The sequence below is a fragment of the Natrix helvetica genome (assembly GCF_964273705.1).
Source record: "Natrix helvetica genome assembly, chromosome: 14".
In the NCBI taxonomy this organism is placed as follows: domain Eukaryota; kingdom Metazoa; phylum Chordata; class Lepidosauria; order Squamata; family Natricidae; genus Natrix; species Natrix helvetica.
This window is the reverse complement of record NC_138564.1, coordinates 9,437,242-9,459,279: the sequence shown is the minus strand read 5'-3', so window position 1 is coordinate 9,459,279 and position 22,038 is coordinate 9,437,242. Positions and strand designations below refer to the sequence as shown.

The window sequence follows — 22,038 nt, the reverse complement described above, 5'->3', positions numbered from 1 at the left end:
ATGGTAATAACTGGCAATTAAATATGCCCACGAAGAGCATATTTCATACCTCGCAATTTCTTTTCAAACAGCAGCAGAGCCGCCTCTCGCTCCGAGGAGGAAGCGAGCTACTCCAGACAGAAGTGTACAATGTTTGTCGACAGCATGTCAGTCACAAACAAACGTGCCTTGAAAGCCGAAAGCCGTATCCAATGGGCGGATTAAGGAAAAACACTTACACGTGAAATGAAAGCAGACACGGAGGCAGGAGGATGAGTTGGGGGAGGGAGGCTCACAGCCCCTGGGGGGGGAGGGGGGAGAAGGCTCGGGAGGGGCAGAGGATGGCTAAGAATAAACCTTCGGATCAATCGGGGAGATTCAAAATGGTGCCTGGCCCAAGGAACCTGGCCTGGAAAGGCCTCTGTCACCCAAGGATCAAGAAAGTGTTTAATGGTTACACCAGGGGTGTCCAAACTTGAGAACTTTAAGACTTGTGGACTTCAACTCCCAGAATTCCCCAGCCAGCATGGCTGGCTGGGGAATTCTGGGAGTTGAAGTCCACAAGTCTTAAAGTTGCCAAGTTTGGACACCCCTGGTTTAAGCTTAACACACAAGGACACGCGGGGACAAAAGACCTAAGATAGCAACATGGTTATAATCCTTATAACCAGCAGCTTCTCCTAAAAGCCAAAGCTGAAATGGGAGGGTTTTATGTGTTTTTTTTTTTGGCATGGGCTGACACTGAATTAAGGGAGAACTCACAGAAAGGTTCCTCACCCAAACATATTAAGAAAACTTATAACAGCTAAGCTAGTTCTGAAGCGAGCCATGGATGGTTCATTCCTCGCTAGATACAGTGTGCTGTATCCTTAATTAAGCTTAACAAAAGGGAATGGGTAGGTGGAAAAGCACGTATATTATCATTATCATTTAAGACATTTGATACTACCTCTTGTGTTCGGAGTCGTGTACATGGTGTTTTCTTTTTTAAAAAAAACAATTATGCTACAAAGATAATAATCTAGAATTATAATAATTTAAGGAGAAAGGATTTCAATGTGACTGGAGAGAAGGGGGGGGGGGGGAAATCCCCACTCACACACAATGAGTAAACTTGTAGTCTCTTAAACATGTAATGCCTGAACAACTGCTATTGTTTTGACTAATTTATATCCCACTTCTTCTCTGGGAGTTCAAGCCAACATCTGTGTGTCCCCATGTCTTCATTTTATCACTACGTGGTCGGCTGTTTTAAGACAGCATGAGAAACTCAGGTCTCTAAAGATAGGATGGTCTGTGGGAATGGCTTTGGGAGACAGAAGGAAGAATGACAAAAGGCCACCGTAATGCAAAAGGTACAGTGTTTTTCACACTATAAGATGCACCGGAGTATAAGACGCACCAAGATTTTAAAGAGGTAAATTAAAAAAAAAGTTTTTGCACTCTGCAGGCCTCCCAAACCCTCTGTAAAACTTGTTTTTTGGCTGGCGGGGGGGGGGGGGGGGATGAAAAAAAAAGCGCCTGTTTTTGCAAAAAAACAGGGCATGCATAGGCTTTGGGAGGATTGTAGAGTGCTCTGGAAGGGGGGGGCAAAAACGAGAAAAAATCGGACCATTTTTTGCTCATTTTTGCCCTCCCAGCCCCTAGGAGCCCTCTGCAGGTCTCCCGAACTCTCTCTAACCCTTGTTTTTTGGCTGGGGGCAGCCCCCCAAAATGAACAAAAAATGGCCCATTTTGCAAAAAAACGGGCCCATTTTTTCAAAAACACAGGGCATGCATAGACTTTGGGAGGCTTGTAAAATTCTCCTAGGGGCTGGGGAGGGCAAAAATGAGCAAAAAATGAGCAGATTTTTGCTCGTTTTTGCCCCACTCCAGGAGCATTCTACAAGCCTCCCAAAGCCTATGCATGCTCCTGTGTTTTTGCAAAAATCAGCCCGATTTTTGCTCATTTTTTGCCCTCCCCAGCCCCTAAGAGCGCTTTGCAGGCCTCCCAAACCCTCTGCACCTCCATTTTTGCAAAGGGGGTGGGGTCTCAGTGTATAAGAAGCACCCAGATTTTCACCTTCTTTTTTTGGGGGGGGAAAAAGGTGCGTCTTATGCTCCGAAAAATACGGGCACCGTTTCCTAAAGCGCTTCGCACTTGTCCCCAAGGATGTGACCGAGACTCATAAAAATGCTGGCCAGCAGCACAAAAGGTTTGCAGGCGACATCTGGAGGGTGTTTTTTTTTTCTGGTTTGCATTTGCTCTACTCTGGTGAAAAGAATGAAGATGGATGGCACTTGGAGCAGGCTGACCAACCCTGACTTGCCGCCGAACCTGTTCCTGCCGAGGTGAATGCCATTGTAAATTCTACCTCTTGCAGAGAAAAATGCTCGTTGATCACCTCCGTGGCATTTTAAAGGAGGGCAGGACTGTGGGAATGTACAGCTGATCTGGAGGGAGACCAAGCGGACCGCAGTTAATAATAACGGTGTGGGAAGGTCCCAGAACTGTTCCTTCTTTATCTTGGCCTTAGATAACATCATCGGTGCTAGAAAGTGTGGGGGGGGGAGAGGGGGAGACAACGACTGTGGGGTCCTTGGTGTTTTCTGAGCTTGGTTGCCTTCTTGCAGAATATTTCATTACCCAACTAGGGAACATCATCAACACTAGAAGGAGGTGGAATTTGGAGGAGGAGGAGAAAGAGGAAGGGAGAGAGGGAGGGAGGGAGGAAGGAAGGAAATATGGATGGATGGATGTTTCTGTCTGTCTGTCTCTGTCTCTGTCTCTGTCTCTGTCTCTCTCTCTCTCTCTCTCTCTCTTTCTGTCTCCGTCTCTGTCTCTGTCTCTCTCTCTGTCTCTCTCTCTCTGTTTGTGTAGATTTGGAAGTGGTCACTTGGTCACCTAAGGTCAACATGGCCCAAACGATTTGCATGGCCCTCACGCCAAATGCCGCATTGATTAATCAAAGCTACTCAAAACAAACCTAAAGCATTTTCTTAGTGCAATGCTCTTTGTCTTGAATGGTGTTTATTTTTTTCCTTTCCTTTCTTTTTCTTTTTTGAAGATCAGCTTTAGACGTCAATCTGTGGGGTTAGGTGGGAAAATACGAGGAATGAATCCAGAAGCAACCACTTTCCACCAGTCACACCGAGCTCACTTACGTGGTTGTACACGGAAATATTTGCAAGTTACTGGAATGGACGAGAACTGGCTGCAGAGAACAAGGCACCTTTGAATCATTCTCCAGAGGCTGTTTGAAAAGCCTTCTTCTTCTTCTTCTTCTTCTTCTTCTTCTTCTTCTTCTTCTTCTTCTTCTTCTTCTTCTTCTTCTTCTTCTTCTTCTTCCTCTTCCTCTTCCTCTTCCTCTTCCTCTTCCTCTTCTTCTTCTTCTTCTTCTTCTTCTTCTTCTTCTTCATGGTTGTCCCAAAGGTGCTTTTTCAGGAGGCAACTGGATTGGATTTGTTTATCCAAGAAGTTTCTTTAGCTCTGATAGGATAGTGGGGAATGGAAGGATTTATATTCCTTGCAGACAGCTGGACATTTGCATCCTTTTAGAGGGTCAGTGAAGCACTCGTTTATCTGTATCCTCAGGGTCACCTGAGTAGGGTCACCACAGTCTTTCTCCTCCTCCTCCTCCTCCTCCTCCTCCTCCTCCTCCTCCTCCTCCTCATCATCATCATCATCATCATCAAACCCCATTCTCTCTAGCACTGATGATGTTACCTAGTTAGATCATGAAACGTCTGCAAGAAAAGAACCAAACTCATAGACATAATCCTCCTCCCCCTCCTTTTTTGCTGGAGTACATTTATCTAAGAAAGGTTTTCGAAAGCATCTTTACCAAGTCAAGTTGGGTTGCTCTTGGAATATCAGCTTGTATTGTCAAATTCTGGTTTCCTGGCTTTTTGAATCTGTACAGGTAGTCCTCAACTTATAACCATGGAATAGAAGAGAAGAGAATTAATGGAAGGGAAGGGAGAGGAGAGGAGAATATAGAATAGAATAGAATAAAATGGAATGGAATGGAATAGAATAGAACGGAATGGAACGGAATGGAACAGAACAGAACAGAACAGAATAGAATAGAATGAATATTAGAGTGGAGAGGAATGGAATGGAATCAAATAGAATAGAATAGAATAGAATGGAATAGAGTAGAATAGAATAGAATTTTTTATTGGCCAAGTGTGATTGGACACACAAGGAATTTGTCTTTGGTGCAGATGATCTCAGTGTACTGTACATAAGGAGAATGAAATACATTCATCAAGAATTAAAAGATACAACACTTAGTGATAGTCAAGGCTACTAATAAGCTATCAAATCGTACTAGGAAACAAAAACAAATATAAATTGAAAGATACGAGCAACATTGTTGTAGTCATAAGTGGGAAGAGGTAGGTACTAGGAAGGAAGAGAAGAACAATAGTAATACAGTCTTAGTAACTTATTGACTGTGTTGTGGGAATTAGTTGTTTAGCAGAGTGATGGCATTCGGGTTATGCGCTGACATAAATATGCATAATAACATTAGAACCACATAAGTTTGATTAATGTATTAATTCTCATTGTATCAATATTATTTTTGTATCAAAATGAATTATACTCAGATGCCACACTGTCCATGTTAATGTATATTTAAAAATTAAAAAAAAACTTATGAAAAAAATTGGGCGTGATTCACCCAAATCAATGGTTCGTTTTATTCATTTTCAGTGAAAATTCTAATTCGTGGTCTTTCTGGGTTTTATGTGACTGCATATCCCATCACTCTTGACTTCTCGACCAGCTGTCTTTCCCTCCTATTCACACCAGGGAAGTTTGTGGATTGCCCATTCATGATCTTATAACACTTAGGCTAAACAACAACAACATTCTAGTTTTTAAGGATTTCATAGCTCAATAATCTTGTATTTCTTGCCCAGCCATTGCACTGTTTTATTGCTTCTCTTGTACTTCATCTAGAATTAAGATGCTGACTTTTTATGATTATGTATTAAGATTTGATATTTTGATGTAATCTAGGAGTTTGGAGGGAGGGGGCGTCTGCCGCATTTGCAACTGCCAAAATTTGTAATTCCACTTACCCTTTTCCACATAAATGTTTTTAAAAAAACCAATAAAACTTTTTGAAAAAAAAAAAAAAGTGTATTCAAATACTGTCTTTATTCTCAATTCTGCATATCACTCAGAAATGTATATGTGCTACTCTTTCCCGACTCTAGGGGGCAGTGCTCCTCTCCGTTTCAAAGCCGAAGAGCCAGCACTGTCCAAAGACATCTCTATGGTCAGGTGGCCGGCATGACTCAATGCCGAAGGCGCCCGGAACGTTGTTCCCTTCCCACCAAAGGTGGTTCCTATTTTCTACTTGCATTTTTTACGTGCTTTCAAACTGCTCGGTTGGCAGAAGCTGGGACAAATAATGGGAGCTCACTCCGTTATGGGGAGCTGGGGATTCGAACCCACCGCATCCTCAGGAATGTACAGCAAGATAAATCCAGCCAACAAACAAATCCCTCAAGAGAGCTGCCGGGCAAGGAACGAAAAAGAGGAAGTTGAACAGAATCCTGGATCTTTTCAAATCCACCCACCCCAAAACAGGTGCAAGATTGTGACTCTGTGTGCGTGATTAATCCAATGTGCATCCTATCCCGTATTCACAATTGCTGGGGCAGAGATTTTGCAATGCTTTAAAAAAAACAAACACGAGAATGTTATTATGACGTTGGTTTTCACTGACTGCGCTTCAAATCCTTCTGCTTTCTCTAATGGATGAATCGTAGGAAAGACGGAGAAATTTTCTCTCTCCCTGCCGTGCTCTCAAAAAAGAAGCGAAGGGAGCAGGCCTGGAGCAATTTACTCGCTTAACACACAATTCGTCTGTAATCGGAGATACACTTAGATTATAGACTATCCCACTGGGTTCTGGTACCTTTTTCTTCCCGGTGTATATTTAGCAAAGGAGCTTGTGACTCTGGAGTCAGTCCCTGCCCCTGAGTAAGAACACACTAACCTTCATTTTGTAAAGCTAGCTCAGCAAAAAGCACATTATGAGCCTGTTGGGAGGCAGACCTCCTCATTAGGAGAAAAGACGGAGCATGCTTCAAAAATATTGATTTTGGGTGGATGAAAGGGCACCTAGTCTTTGCGTCCTTCCTTGTCCCCCAAAAGCTGTTTTTATAATATTTTTCTTGGGAGACCAACATCACAAACTACCTGAGATATTACAAGCCTGTCTTATTATTGTATCGACGGAGGGGAAGGGGTTTCCGAAATGCTTTGAGACATCTTTGGATCCTCTTTGTCACGAACAGTCTCCAGGGGTGGGCTGATGGGGGTTCGCAGGGGTTCGGGAGAACCTCGAGCTAAGATTCTGTGCAGTTTGGAGAACCCCCCGAATCCCACTCCTGGCTGGCCCTGCCCACTCCTCCCCTCCCAGGAGTCTCCCCACTGCCTGTTTTAGATGTAGGTTAAGTGCAAGCCTCTGCAGAAGCTCAAGGAGAGGGAAAAACAGGCCTACTGGAAATTCGGGAAGGCCAGAAATGGGTCTGTTTTCAGCCTCCGGATGGCGTCCAGAGGCTCAAGGAAAGCTTCCGGAGTCCAGGGAGGGCAAAAACACCCACCCACCCCCACCGCCATGGTGCAGGAGGCTGACTAGGCCACACCCACCATGGCCACGCCCATCCAGCAACTGGGCAGAGAACCCCTTGCTAAAAATTTTGAAGCCCACCTCTGGTCTCCTCCAATCTCTGCTACTGAGAAACACGGTTCATGCCTTAAGGTGTGAATGTACCATCATTTCTTTCCCTATGGGCTGGCTTTTCACAACAAACCCGGATGCAAGCCACATTTTGTAAAGAACTCCATTGACCCGGCTTTAATGGTTGCAGATCAGCACATCCTGGGAAGTGCCCTGACGGTTGACAAATCATTGGATAATCTGTTTTTGTGGTTCGTTTAGGCTGGTTTTGTGCCTTAATGTGTTTAGTGAGCAAATGGAAACAGGCGCGAAGTAAACTTTTGTGTGTGTGTGTAGTGTTGAACTAAATTCTGCAAGAAAGTAGATCAATCTTGGTTAGTCGGAGAACCTTCCACATAACCAGCTCAAATGAGTGTATTGGTTTGTTTCGATGAAAGCATCAACTACTAGCCAAAGAGAACCGAAGCGGTGATTTCAGCAACAAGTCAATTTTGTTGCATACATGATGTACAATGACAACAAAGGCTATACTATACTGTAAGCAGGGACATGGTGACTCAGTGGCTCAGACGCTGAGCTTGTCGATCAGAAAAGTCGGCAGTTTGGCGGTTCGAATACCTAGCGCCGCGTAACGGACTGAGCTCCTGTTACTTGTCCCAGCTTCTGCCACCCTACAGTTCAAAACCATGTAAAAAATGCAAGTAGAAGAATAGGAACCATCTTTGGTGGGAAGGGAACAGCATTCTGTGCCAGTCATGCCGGCTACATGACCAGGGAGACGTCTTCGGACAGCGCTGGCTCTTCGGCTTTGAAAAGGAGATGAGCACCGCCCCCTAGAGTCGGGAACGACTAGCACCTATGTGCGAGGGGAACCTTTACAGTTACCTTTATACTATAAGCAGAGCCTAACCTAACACACCGCGTGCGAATACGGCCATTCAAAGCCTCCCATCGACCTGCCGGCAAACTCCAGAAAAACCAGGCTGGGTCCTGTTAGCCGGCGAGGAAGCAGATTGTGGGAATTCAGCCCCAGTGGAGTACGCGCTCAAGCCCGAGCGGCAAGACTCCGCGATCAAAGTTCCTTCCAACTCGGCGAGGACGCGGGGAAGGGGGCGTGTGGGGGTGAGAAGCGGGGGCGGACGCAGCGGCGGAGAGTGGAACGTACACTATCTCCCCCCCCTCCGTTTCAGTTCAGGTGTTTCCCCTCCCCTCTTCCTGCCTCCCTTCAACGGAGGTGATTCTGAGTCTGAGTTGCTATGCGAAGCCCACGCGCGCCCGACACAGCGCTCCGGGGTGCCCCCCACCCCGCCCCGTCTCTCCAGATGTGCCTTCCCGACCCACGGACGGGGAGGGGGAGGAGCGGCGGGGAGGGGGCGTGCTACGCTCTCCGCCCCCTTGGCCAAGAGGCTGGCACGTGCTATATTTGGCGAGCAGACAATGCTCCGCCCGCCCACCCGAGGTCGCCACGGTCTGCAGCCTGGTGCGCGTGAGGGGGGGGGTTACCCCAGTGCGACCCCTCCCCTCGGCCCCTTCACTCGCCTGGGTCGTCCTGGCTCGCCTGCCCAGTCCAGTCCACGTCTCTTCGGGTATCCGACGGTGCTTCGGTGCTTCTTCCAGCGCGCGGGGGTGGGCGGGCGCGCTCTCGGTGCCCACTGATGCCCGCGTTCCACCACCCGACGGCCGGAGCGGAGTAGCGGCCGCGCGCCTCCTTCGGGGCTCTCCCGGCTTGGCTCCGCCGCTTCCCCTTTTGCCCTCTGGCAGCGACGGCGGTGAAGCCCGCGGAGGCGGCGCAGGCGGGACGGTGGGACAGACCGGAGCCGAGCCGGCGAGCGTAGCTGGTGGGCGGGGAAGGGTAACCCGCGCTTGCCACGGAGGTCCCCTCCTTTCCCTCTCCTTGGTAAGAAGCCGGCATGTAGAGGGAGCCTCTGGCCACGTGCAGAGCGCAGCTGCTTCTTTCCTCGAGGGGTGACAATTGAGCACCTGGATATTGGCAAGCAAGGGCAGCGTAAAGGGGGGAGGGGAGGGGACCAGCTGAACCTCCTTTTCTGAGGACTGTTGAGGACAGAAAGGAGGAAGTGGAGGGGTGAGCGATGCTGCGGAGCTCCTGGCAGAGAGACAGGAGATCGGTTTAATAAAAGAAACCCCTCGAGGTCTTTAAAGGTCAGCAGGAGGGAGAAAGTTGAGCTGAGGTTTTACCTTTGCCCGGAAAGCAAAGTAAGGCGACAATTACCCATCAGCCCTCTTCTGTTCAGCTGGAGAAGTGAGGCTGAGCCTTTTAATGTCTTTCTTATTTTGATTTTATTTATTCCGTCAAGATGGCAGATATAAGTATAAACAGGATTTTGAATACATGAAATGGATACAAATAAAAAAGGGACATTAGGACAGGGACGGTAGGCTCACTGGGGCGCTTATGCACGCCCCCTTTACGGACCTCTTAGACATGGGGTGAGGTCCACACTAGACAGTTTAAGGCAGGGGTGTCCAAACTTGGGAACTTTAAGACTTGTGGACTTCAACTCCCAGAATTCTGGGGAATTCTGGGAGTTGAAGTCCACAAGTCTTAAAGTTCCCAAGTTTGGACACCCCTGGTTTAAGGTGAAAGTTTTGGGGCTTTGGGGAAGAAACCACAGAGTCAGGTAGAGCATTCCAGGCATTGACCACTCTTGTTGCTGAAGTCGTATTATTTTCTGCAACCGAATTTGGAGTGGTTTACTTTGAGTTTGTATCTATTGTGTGGTTGAAGCTGAAGTTGACAGGTAGGACATTGCATTAAGGAAGAATGCTAGAAGTCGTTGGGTTCACAAAAGCACATTTAGGAAACGCATCTAACAGCAGCGAGGATTGTCTTTCGCACAATATTGGGGAAAACGAAGAAATACCGCGAGAGGAAGAGATAATTAAGAAGATTATTAGATTGTGCAGAAATGAATAGACTGATATTGGAAAATCAAGCAGAAAGAAGACACAGAATATTCTCAAACATGGAACTTGTTTTACCAGTGGTTGGGAAAAAAGGGGTGGAGAGTAAGAAGGGAATTTGCAACTTAAATGCCCAGGCAACACGGTGTTTATGAAGCACCAAGAAATGTAATAAAGAGAAAATTAATGAAATTTTGAAAAAGAAAACACATCTAGAAAAAGTAACTCGCAAGATTCATTTTTCTTGCCATGCACACATCCAAACTAGACTGTGTTGTATCTCTGTGTTATATATGTGGGTATGTGCATAATTTTGTATTTATTCATTTATTTTGTCATGTTTAGGTCGTGTGTATTGGAGCTGTATTTGAGAGCGGCTTTGAGAGCTGTATGCAACGGAATTTCATTTTAATGTATGCCGATTACTGTACGTTCAAAGTGACAATAAAGCTGTTCTGTTCTGTTCTGTTTTGTTTTGTTCTGTTCTGTTCTGTGCTCTGCTCTTCTATTATTTTTGCTTCTACTTCTCTCATTCTTTTACTATCTCTTCTTTCCCTCCTCCTCCTCCTCCTCCTCCTCCTATTCTATTCTATTCTATTCTATTCTATTCTTCTATTCCATTCCATTCTATTTTATTCTCCTCCTCCTCCTTCTATTTCATATCTACATTATTCTATTCTATTCTATTCTATTCTATTCTATTCTATTCTATTCTATTCTATTCTATTCTACTCTACTCTAACAATCCGCAACAAATAAACAAATCCTTGCAAGTTGACATTTCTGCTATCCAAGTACCCAAGAAGTTTCCAATGGTTGTTTTTGAACACAAAGGTGAAAGCAATACAGGTTGGTTGCTGCAAATTAACTAGAAGCCAGCCAGCAATTGTGCCTTTAAACCTGGATTCAGGGTGTCGTGCGTGGCCTGTATGAACCTAGATAAAGAGGTGAGGGAGCCACGGGTTAAATGCCTCTCTCAAGGGCCCAGCTGCACTTCTGACATCCAAGCTATTGATCCTGCACTACAGCTGGGCTGACCCTAGAAATGCCAACCCAATAGGGTGGCAAAGCTTTGGTTGCGACGATGGTGGCCCAAAAGCAACAGTTGGGTACCAAACAAAGGACGCCCACTGCTCTCAAGCGGTCACTCCGGAAGCCATCATCTCCAATCGAAGCAGCTTGCAGGGGCTGTGAAGGATGGCTATTTATGTGCCTCTGACGCTGAGGTTTCCTGAAGGCCAGACAGCAGCTGGTGAGCATGGATGTGCGCACTATGGGCAGCACTCTCTCGTGGTATTGATTTTGGGAACCAATCTTCCTATCATCCATGCCTCTTGCTCTCTGTCTCTGTCTCTCACCCATCCGTCTGTTCGCCCGTCTGTCTGTCTGTCTGTCTGTCTGTCTGTCTGTCTGTCTGTCTACCTACCTACCTACCTACCTACCTATCTCTATATCCATATCTATATCCATATCTGCCTGCCTGCCTGCCTATATCTATCATCTATCTATCTATCTATCTATCTATCTATCTATCTATCTATCTATCTATCTATCATCTATCTATCTACCTACCTACCTACCTAGCTAGCTAGCTAGCTACCTACCTACCTACCTACCTACCTACCTACCTACCTATCTATCTATCTATCTATCTATCTATCTATCTATCTATCTATCTATCATCTATCTATCTATCTCTATATCCATATCTCTATCCATATCTGCCTGCCCGCATGCCTGCCTGTATCATACTATCTATCTGTCTGTCTATTATCTTATCTATCTATCCATCCATCCATCCATCCATCCATCCATCCATCTATCTATCTATCTATCATCTATCTATCATCTATCTATCTACCTATCTATTATCTATCTATCTATCTATCTATCTATCTATCTATCTATCTATCTATCTATCTATCTATCTATCCATCCATCCATATATCTATTTATATCTATCTATCATCTATCTATCTATCTATCTATCTATCTATCTATCTATCTATCTATCTATCTATCTATCTATCTCTATCTATCTATCTATCTATCTATCTATCTATCTATCTATCTATCTATCCTCACAAAGGAGAAACCAGACATCTGGCTGCATTAGAAGAAATGCTCTGCTCATCTACATTTAATTATTTAATCAGAACCCCTATATTTGTTTTGGTTTCTTGTTCTTCTCAGTGTTTTCACCCAGTTGGTCATCATCTTCCAGAAATCTAATTAATCACCATCAGCCCAGACACCTTCATTATATATGCAAAATTATTACATTTCTATTGGATTAATAATAGCATTAATATTATCATCCCATTATATATTACTTTAGACTTTTCATTCAGTTTCATGAGTTCGAGGAGGTTTGTTTTGGTCAAAAGGGCATGGAAATTCATTCAAATGTTCTACACCGCCTGAAGGTAGACCCAGGGAACATCTCACCCCTTAAAATCTGTGCTTTGAAGAAATTATTGAAAAGCATGCATAGACATTCATGAGGTTTTGTTACACAAAATGGGTCTATTGAGAAAATTATTAGGAGAAATGTGCACCATTTTCTCAGTCATTAACTCCATTCCTTGAGCCATTTTGTATCTCTCTCTGATTAATGAGTATTACGGTTTGATTCAAGAGGGAGGGAAGAAGGAAGAGAGGGAGAGAAGAAGAATCAAATGATGGATGGAAGGAAGGAAGGAAGGAACAGGAAAGGAGGGAAGAAGAATAAAAGAATGGATGGAAAGAAGGAAGGAAGGAAAGAAGAGAGGGCAGGAAGGAAGAAGAATCAAAGGATGGATGGAAGGAAGGAGATTATAATGAAGGGGAAGGAAAAAGAAGGAAGGAAGGAAGGAAGGAAGGAACAGGAAAGGAGGGAAGAAGAATAAAAGAATGGATGGAAAGAAGGAAGGAAGGAAAGAAGAGAGGGCAGGAAGGAAGAAGAATCAAAGGATGGATGGAAGGAAGGAGATTATAATGAAGGGGAAGGAAAAAGAAGGAAGGAAGGAAGGAACAGGAAAGGAGGGAAGAAGAATCAAAGAATGGATGGAAAGAAGGAAGGAAGGAAAGAAGAGAGGGCAGGAAGGAAGAAGAATCAAAGGATGGATGGAAGGAAGGAGATTATAATGAAGGGGAAGGAAAAAGAAGAAAAGAAGGAAGGAAGGAAGGAAGGAAGGAAGGAAGGAAGGAAGGAAGGAAGGAAGGAAGGAAGGAAGGAAGACTTCCCCATTTTGTAAACTGTTTCCACCAAACTAGTACTTTAATGCAAGACTGTTAAAAATCAAACCAACATCTATAGCTAACAAATATTGATTTTCCACTCACCCATGCGTCCAGCTCCTCGATATCAAATGTTAGATCCTGCATCTCTTGGGGTAGTGGAAGTCTGTTTTCTTGCCCTTGTAAAACTTCATGAAGTATCTAAAGAGATCATGATCACCATCACTCACCAATCTGGCCACTTCGCTACTCACTTTTCAGTATACCAAATAACTTATGATGTCTCTGCCCGAGGACCAATACATTTATATAGGAAGCCTCTCTCATCACAAACCCTGGCTTTTCTGCTTCCTATTTTTAACATGCAATATATAAATAAGAAGACCCAGCAACGCTAACTGAGCAAGAAGGGTCTTCCACCCCCACCCCCCCAAAACACTAGTTCACAATCTTTACATTCTTAAGGGCTAGAAAGTTGGTTGTCCCTGTTTTATTTTGCTTTGTTCTTTTCTTTCCAAATGCAAGAGATTAAGATAGACATAAATTGTCCTCTCTTTTTTTTTCATTTGTTGTTATCTTCTGTTTAACAGCTGCTTGCTTGGCCTCCCTCCAGTGCCAAAGCAAGATCTTACCAAAACAACAGCTAGGAGGAAAAAATCTTGACTGGAGCCAGGTCTTAAGTAAATATTCTGAATACCTCCTCTTGATGGCTCCTCGGTTTAGAATTCTTGTTATGAATTACGCCGATGATAACAACAGGAGGGAAAGCAGAAGAGAAAATAGGAATTCGCTTACTATATTAAATGGTAGAGACACAGAGATAGAACAGTGAAGGTGGAAGTCAACATTTTAAATTTTTCTCCACAGGAGTTCTAATGCCCTGTTTGAACCACCCCCAAAAAATTTCAAGAAGCGTCCTTTTTCCCCTCTTCCTCCCACTGAAAAAGTTTCTCTACCTATGATGAACTTTGCCTTTCTCTTAGAAAAGTTTGAGAATAGAATAGAATAGAATAGAACAGGAACAAGAACGGAATGGAATAGAATAGAATACAACAGGAACAGGAATAAAAGGGAAGAGAACACAACAGGAATAGGAATAAGAATAGAAAAGAACAGAACGAAACAGAACAGGAACAAGAATAGAATAGAATAGAATAGAATAGGAATAGGAATAGGAATAGAAAAGGACAGAACTGAACAGGAACGGAATGGAAGAGAAGAGAAGAAAAGAAAAGAAAAGAAAAGAGAACAGGAATAGGAATAAGAATAGAACAGGACAGAACAAGAACAAGAACAGAACAGAATAGAATAGCTATTTGTCTGAAACGGTATAGGATTTCCTGCCTAGGCAGGGGGTTGGACTAGAAGACCTCCAAGGTCTCTTCCAACTCTACTATTGTATTGTATTGTATTGTATTGTAATAGAATAGAATTCTTTATTGGCCAAGTGTGATTGGACACACAAGGAATTTGTCTTCAGTGCATATGCTCTTAGTGTACATTATTTTATTAGCACTTCAAGCACATGTAAGAACTTGAAGAACACACAAGTGGTCCCCATTCATTTAGTGATTGTTTGAATTTACAATGGCCCTGCGAAAAAGTGGCTTACAACCAAATTTCGCCCTTTCACTTGTCAGGAATCCCCGTAGTCATGTGATCAAAATGTGAGCACTTAGCAACCGGCATGGGTTTACGACCATTGCAGTATCTCAGGATCACGTGATCAACATAAAAAAAGGATGTGGAGACTCTAGAAAGAGTGCAGGGAAGAGCAACCAGGATGACGAGGGGACTGGAGGCTAAAACATAAGGGGGGAGCTGGGGCTTTGGACTAGAAGACCTCCAAGGTCCCTTCCAACTCTGTGATTCTGTTATTCTGATGCTTGAATGGAATCTGAGCCAATGATGATAAATATTTCTGCAGGAACAAATGCACTGGGGCCAGAACTCAGATTGCCATCAAAGAAGACCTCATTTTATAAAAAAAAAATCAACACCATCCTAATTGCAAATTAAAACAAAAAGCTGCCTGAAATTTGCATGCTTGCACCCCATTTTTAACGCATACCTGTTGGTGCAATCTTTTCCCCATTTCTCCTAAGATAAAGTACATTTCTCCTTTCCTCCAAAGAGGTCCTTTCTGATCCACCCTTCCATAAAATCTAAGGGGTTTCTAATGCATCAAGAGCAACCAGAATGATGAGGGGACTGGAGGCTAAATATACAATGAATGGTTGCAGGAACTGGGCATGGCTAGTCTAGTGAAGAGAAGGACTAAGGGAGACACGAGAGCAGTCTTCCAATATTTGAGGGGTTGCCACAGAGAGGAGAAGGTCAAGCTGTCTTCCAAAGCACCTGAAGGCCAGACAAGAAATAATGGATGATAACTGAACAAGGAGAGATTCAACCTAGAAATAAGGAGAAATTTTCTGGCAGGGAGAACAGTCAACCAATGGAACAGAAGTTGCCTTCAGAAGTTGTGGCAGCTTCATCATTTGAGACTTTCAAGAAGAGGCTGGAGTGTCATTTGTCAGAAATGGTGTAGGGTCTCCTGCTTGGGCGGGAGGGGGGTTGGACTAGATGACTTAAAAAGTCCCTCCCAACTCTGCTAATCTGTAAATCTGAATCTAATGCTACCTGGCCTCAGCTAGGCAAATTCTTTCCTTTGTTCCAGTGTTCTCAACATGCCTGCTTAATGTGGCAACCTGAAGCGGGCAAATCCTTAACAAGTTATTTATTTCTCCAAGCGCATCTGAGTCACGGCAAATGGAAATCTTGGCACTTTCTTAACACATGTCACTGATTTCTAAAATCATGCTTGAGTCACCTGTCAGGATAGAAAGGGGGCCTCCGTAAAGTGACTTAACGGTTCAGGAGCTAAAAAAAGAAAGAGACAACCTCAAAAACATTCCCGACTCTAGGGGGCGGTGCTCATCTCCGTTTCAAAGACAAAGAGCCAGCGCCATCTGAAGACGTCTCCGTGGTCATGTGGCCGGCATGACTCAACGCCGAAGGCGCACGGAACGCTGTTACTTTCCCACCAAAGGTGGTTCCTATTTTTCTACTTGCATTTTTTATGTGCTTTCAAACTGCTAGGCTGGCAGAAGCTGGGACAAGTCACGGGAGCTCACTCCTTTACGCGGCGCTAGGGATTCGAACCGCTGAAGTGCCAACCTTTCTGATCGACAAGCTCAGCGTCTTAGCCACTGAGCCACCACGTCCCTCATCATGTACTAAGGGCAAGAACCTTTATTTATTGCATTTATTGTTTTTGTAGTATTGCTAAGGAGGTGGACCAAATCTGCTAGGATTTACGGCGGGGAGGCTGAAATAATTTGGCTGGCTTTCAGCCCAGTACACCTTGTCTAGGGAAATGAGGGAGAAATAAATATTTATTGCATCGTTCCCAGGGAAGCCTTGAGAGCAGGTTATAAAAGCATCTGTTATACATCAGCATTGCCAAACGAGAGGTAAGGGGTTGGCCCTCCACAAGAGGAGACCTATTTGCATGAAATGTGCCACTTGACATACATAACTGCAGCGGGTGAAAAAAAATGTTCACATTGGTAAAACTGAGCATGTTGGATAAACGGCGTGCATTCCCACTCTGTGCGTGAACTTCAGATTAATTTCACAACACATGGAAGGGACTCGACAATCAGGAGGCTGTGAGTTTGATCCTAGGGAGAGGCAGCTATTTCTCTCTCTGGGCACAATGAGAATATATCTGCTGAACAAAGCTCCTCATCGGCGACAGGAAGGGCATCCAGCCATTAAAACGCTCTGCTAGGGTCTATTCAGCTGCCCAGGGATTAGGGGGTTCTAAAATGATGATGATGAAGGACAGACTCGAGTATAGTTTCAGCCGAGAAATTGTGATCAAGGCGAGTCCCAAAAATGCTGGAGAATTCCTGGAAGCCTGACACTCAAACAAATTGGTCATCAACAGGCACATGGAGATAAACAATATCTACATACTTCTCAAAAGAGACAATCAAAAAGCCCAAAATGAAACTAAAAAACCAGAACACGTCCTCGCCAGCAATCAACACCCAGATGAGAAGAAATTCAGACCAAGATTAACACTAGACAGGGAATCAAGAAATAAATAATACACTTATCAAGGAACTGCCAACTTGGATAGTAAAGCAGTAAACAACAATCTAATCAAAGAACCATAATGATGAACAAGCCACTGGTATACAAAATGAGAGCAAACCCCATTCCCTTCTAGCACTGATGATGTTACCTAGTTGGGTAACGAAACGTCTTCAAGAAAACCAAGCTCAGAACTCCACAGTTCAATCTTAAACTACAAATATTCTCTTCTATCAAACTTCTTTTACATTCTGCCTTGGAAGCTGGATTTCAACTTTGTGGCACAATATAGTATAAGATGACATTGGTTTTGATGGCTCCTTGCCATAATATTTTACAACGCTGTCTTATTCGTCTGTCTAGTTTTGCTCTTTTAATCCTATTTACCTCTGGTAGGTTTATAAGATGCTCAGAATCATTTATGGTTGGAACAAAATATAAGCCAAATAAAATAAATTAAAATAAATCTTTGTCCTCTTCCAAGCTCTGGGAAATGCACCATGAAAAAAATTTCATCTGGAAACTGATAAACTTTAAGACATGCAATTTGCAAAATTGTATTAGCTTCCAAATAGATTATCGGACTGAAAAGGGTTTTTTGAAAGTCCACGAAGCTTCTAGAAAGATGAATCTCCAATTCTACCTGCTCAGCATGATGTTATCACATCATGACCGTATTCACAAATTTTGTGCTTCCTCAAACAATAAGACCAGAAGACTAAAGTAAGATTTTAAAAACCAGAATGTTTTGGCTTATTTTAAAAAAAGTCCACAGGCATAAAATATTGGTCCCTGAGCTTCTCTCAATGAATAACCTTTTTTTTTAGTGGAAGATTGTGTGAAGTAGTGACCTAAAATATAAAGTGTTCTGAAAGACAGCAAAGGAGAGCATGTTTACTGAAAGCTTAAGTGCTGGAAGATTTTTTCATCTTCAAACTGCAGATGTTGATCTTATTATTGCTAAATCCTTAAAGGGTTGGCTGAAAGAGTTGGGTTGTTTAACTGAAGGAGAGAGAGAGAGTGTGTGAGGATAAAGCATAAGAGCAGACACCATTAAGCTCTTGAGATATCTGCAGGGGTGGCACGTAGAAGAGAGAATGAGCATGTTGTTAGAAGAAAGACAGACGTTGGTTAAACTCTAGAAGGAACTTTTCCGCGGTCATGGGGGCAAAGTCACAGGATTTGTAAAAAAAAAAAAGTTTTACAAGAAGGGAAAAACTTAAGCAACAGGTAGAAAAGAACATAGAATAACAGGGTTAGAAGAGACCATGGAAATCTTCTAGTCCAACTGTCTGCTCAAGTAGGAGATCCTATTTATCATCCCGGTCAAATGGTTGTCCAATCTCTTCTTGAAAACCTTGAGTGATGAAGCACCCACAACTTCTGAAGGCAAGGCTCTTCCACTGGTTGATTGTTAGGAAGTTTCTCCATAATTCCATAGTTCGTGACTCTCCGAGAATCCTTGCCAAGTTTTGCAGATATCGGCCTGGCAGCTCTCCAAGCCAGAGAAGGTCTGTGATTGTAAATCCTCCCTCAAAAGACTTTGCTGGATGTGAATGAGCAGAATTCACAGTCAATTAATCAAAGGGTTTTTTTTGTTGGGACAAGGAGTTTGCTTCAGGCTCTTGGGAAGCCTCAGTCAGGACAGATAAAAGGTCTCCTGCCTTGAGCAGAAGATTGGATAGAAGACCTCTTAAGGTCTCTCCCAACCCTATGATTCTATGTTTTATGTATTTTTAGAGTAGATGACCTCGATGCCGTTCCTTGCAAGGCAATCCTTGGCTCTGTTTGAAGACCGAAGACTGAAGGCGCAGGCTAGAAATACCAACTTATTTTCCGTTCCTTTGCAGATGGCCTTTCTCTTCCTAAGCGAGAAGTGTTTTAATCCACGCCCGATCTTTGCAGTGTCATCTTTCTTACAATCGGCAGATCCTGTCACACTGGTCCCTTCAGAGGCCGTTGGTTTTTTTTTTACTTACCAACACCACCTCGTTTTATAATCTTGTGATTAGTTACGCGGTGCCAACTGCTTTATCCCTGTCAAGAGACACAAAACTGCGATCAGCTGAATTATCTTCTCAGGTTCAACTGACCCCTCTGGAATTCAGAATGGGGACAATTCCTGAGAAGGAGCCAAGCCAGAGTGCGAAGGGAAAAGCAAAGATGGCAAAGGAGGCCTTTGTTTCGATTTCCAGAATCTTTACATAAAAAATACGCCTTGATCAGCCTTAAGGCCACACTCGGAATACCGTATCCAGTTTTGGTCACCACACTATCAAAAAAGATAGTGAGAAACTATCCGAGAAACGTGGAAAGGGATAAATAATTGACTCCCTGTTCATTAAGACAGGTTTATTACAAGGAACCTAACTTAATTTCATTGCCACAGTTATAGAAGGGAGCTTTCCATCAACACAGGAGCACCTGTTTTATGATGTTGAAAGACTGGAGTCCGATGGAGTCATCAGCAGGTATCTGGAGATGTTTGAGTCACATTGAATGGACAGTTTGATGATCATCTTGACAGGATGGGTGAGGGTGGGTTCCTAACCACCACTGCATCCATCCATGTCTGTCTATCTGTCTATCATCTATACCTATCTATTTATCCCTCTCTCCCTCCCTCCATCTCTTCATCCATCCATCCATCCATCCACCCATCCATCCATATATATATATCTCTCACACACTTATATCTATCTATCTATCTATCTATCTATCTATCTATCTATCTATCTATCATCTATCTATCTATCTATCTATCTATCTATCTATCTACAGTATCTATCTATCTATCTATCTATCTATCTATCATCTATCTATCTATCTATCTATCTATCATCTATCAATCTATCTATCTATCTATCTATCTATCTATCTATCTATCTATCTATCTATCTATCTCTATATCCATATCCATATCTATATCTATATCCATATCTGCCTGCCTGCCTGCCTGCCTGCCTGTATCTATCTATCATCGATCTATCTATCTATCTATCTATCTATCTATCTATCTATCTATCTATCTATCTATCATCGATCTATCTATCTATCTATCTATCTATCTATCTATCTATCATCTATCTATCTATCTCTTTACAGTATCTATCTATCATCTATCTATCTATCTATCTATCTATCATCTATCTATCTATCTATCTATCTATCTATCTATCTATCTATCATCTATCTATCTCTTTACAGTATCTATCTATCATCTATCTATCTATCTATCCATCCATCCATCCATCTATCTATCTGTTCTAATGTTCTATTAATGTTTCAGAAACCAAATAGATCTTCATTCTCACGCGAGGTGAAAGGAATGTTTCCCCTGTTAGTGTAAAATGTGAGGTCGGATTTCGTTCTCCGTCCCCAAGCGAGAAACTGTCTCACAGATAAGATGCCACTGGCAGTGCCTACCAGCGCATTATTAAAAATAGCCGTGGCGGAAAGAGAATCTGCTGAGTGCAGGGAGGAGGAGGAGGGGTCTGCAGAAGGCCACTAAAGAGAGGACCAGCCAACAACAACAGCCCATCCCCCCCATGCTACCCCGATCGCCGGATCCAATTAGCAGGGCCGTGATCAGCTGGCACACCACGAAGGTAGCCTTCTGCTGGGACTGGGAAACTGGCTTGAGCGTCAGAAGAGAAAACTGAGCAATTAAAACCAGCACTTCTGCTCTCCCTGCTGCTGCATTGCTGAGAATTGTGTTGGAGCCTGGGAGCTTAGCCTGTCAATCAGTCATTTCTCCAGAGAGAGAGAAAGAGAGAGAGGGGGGGTGGGGGGAGGGAAAGAGAGAGGGGGAAGAGAGAGACAGACAGGCACAGAAAGAGAGAGAGACGGAGGGAGAGAAAGAGAGAGGGGGGAAAGACAGAGAGAGTGGGGGGAGGGGGAGGGAAAGAGAGAGAGAAAGAGAAAGGAAGAGAAAGAGAGGGGAGAGGGAGAGAGAGAAAGACAGAGGGAGAGAGAGAGCGACAGAGAGAGACAGACAGAGAGAGACAGAGATAGTGAGAGAGAGACACACACAGAGAGAGAGACACACACAGAGAGAATGAACGATTTACTTTTAAAAGAGAAAACCGCACAAATGAAGGGGAATTCCAGATGCTTGTGAGATCAGAAAAGCATGAGAATTTAAAGACTTTTAGCAGAAGCTGCAGTTGCTTGTGCAAAAAGTACCTTTTGAAGCGCGCAATTGAGATTTCAGATTTTCAGAATCTGGATGGTTCCGAAAATGTAAGTTGTTTCGGGTAAAAGCTGCCTTTCGCAATTGACTGACGGTGATGTTGTCAATGCAAACGGTGTCCAAATGCTCCAGAGGTTTGCTTGACTTTCCAGGTTTCCTGTTTGCAGTGTGGGTCTATTGAATATTTCTGTTCTGACCCAGGTTTCCTTAACAAGCAAGAAGCAAGAGTCTTGATCCCTGCAAATCCTCTTTGATTTACATGACTGTGATTTCCTTTCATTCACAGTTCTTGTCTTCTGGCAGCTCTGCGCATGCACACACTGGGAACAGGCTCCAGCTGTTCCTCTGCCTCACTGCTGTCTAGCTCCCTCTTTGTCTCTGACGCAGAGCCCTCGTATGAGCTTCCAGGACTGTTCCTCCCCAACCTCCTCAATGTCCGACTTTGCTGCCAGCTCCGCTGCCTGCTGGCGGGCCACAACAATTTCACGCAATATTAGTTATTGCATTCATTCCAGGCCTGGAGTGAAAAAAACAATCACTCCGATCAATAACAAGGATTCAAAGCAAGCTGAGATGGCTAAGGAAAAGTCTCGGGAGTTGCAAAATATCAGGTCCATCCTCAAATAGATAACGAGCAAATGTGGATGAGCAATCCAAGACATGGAAGGAAGTACCCTGTTGCTTTTTGTAAGGCTTAGGAAAACATGGTTAGGATGAGTCTGATTTCAAATCTCCTGGGCAGATTTACATATCCAAATATGTCATCCCTTCTTTTTTTTTAAAAAAATGACACTTGGCTTCCATTAAGAAGCTTATCCTTAATCTTCCAGCCAGAGGCAAAAGGCAAACAAAGAAGCTGATTTTGGAATCCTTGACACCTAAGAAACGGGAGGCTCTCAAGAGATCTAGTGACCGTCCTTTGAAAGGTTCAGGATGAATGGC

The 22,038-nt window shown here is 43.6% G+C and overlaps 1 protein-coding gene across 2 annotated transcripts in view; it reads right to left on the bottom strand.

Annotated features, from left to right (window-relative positions):
• NOS1 (nitric oxide synthase 1) overlaps positions 1 to 22,038 on the bottom strand; it is a gene marked incomplete at its 3' end in the record, with an annotated part of 180,174 nt that overhangs the window by 147,802 nt on the left and 10,334 nt on the right. For both annotated transcript variants that reach the window (XM_081966841.1, XM_081966843.1), the window contains one exon: positions 12,909 to 13,004. The remainder of the gene's footprint in view (positions 1 to 12,908; positions 13,005 to 22,038) is intronic.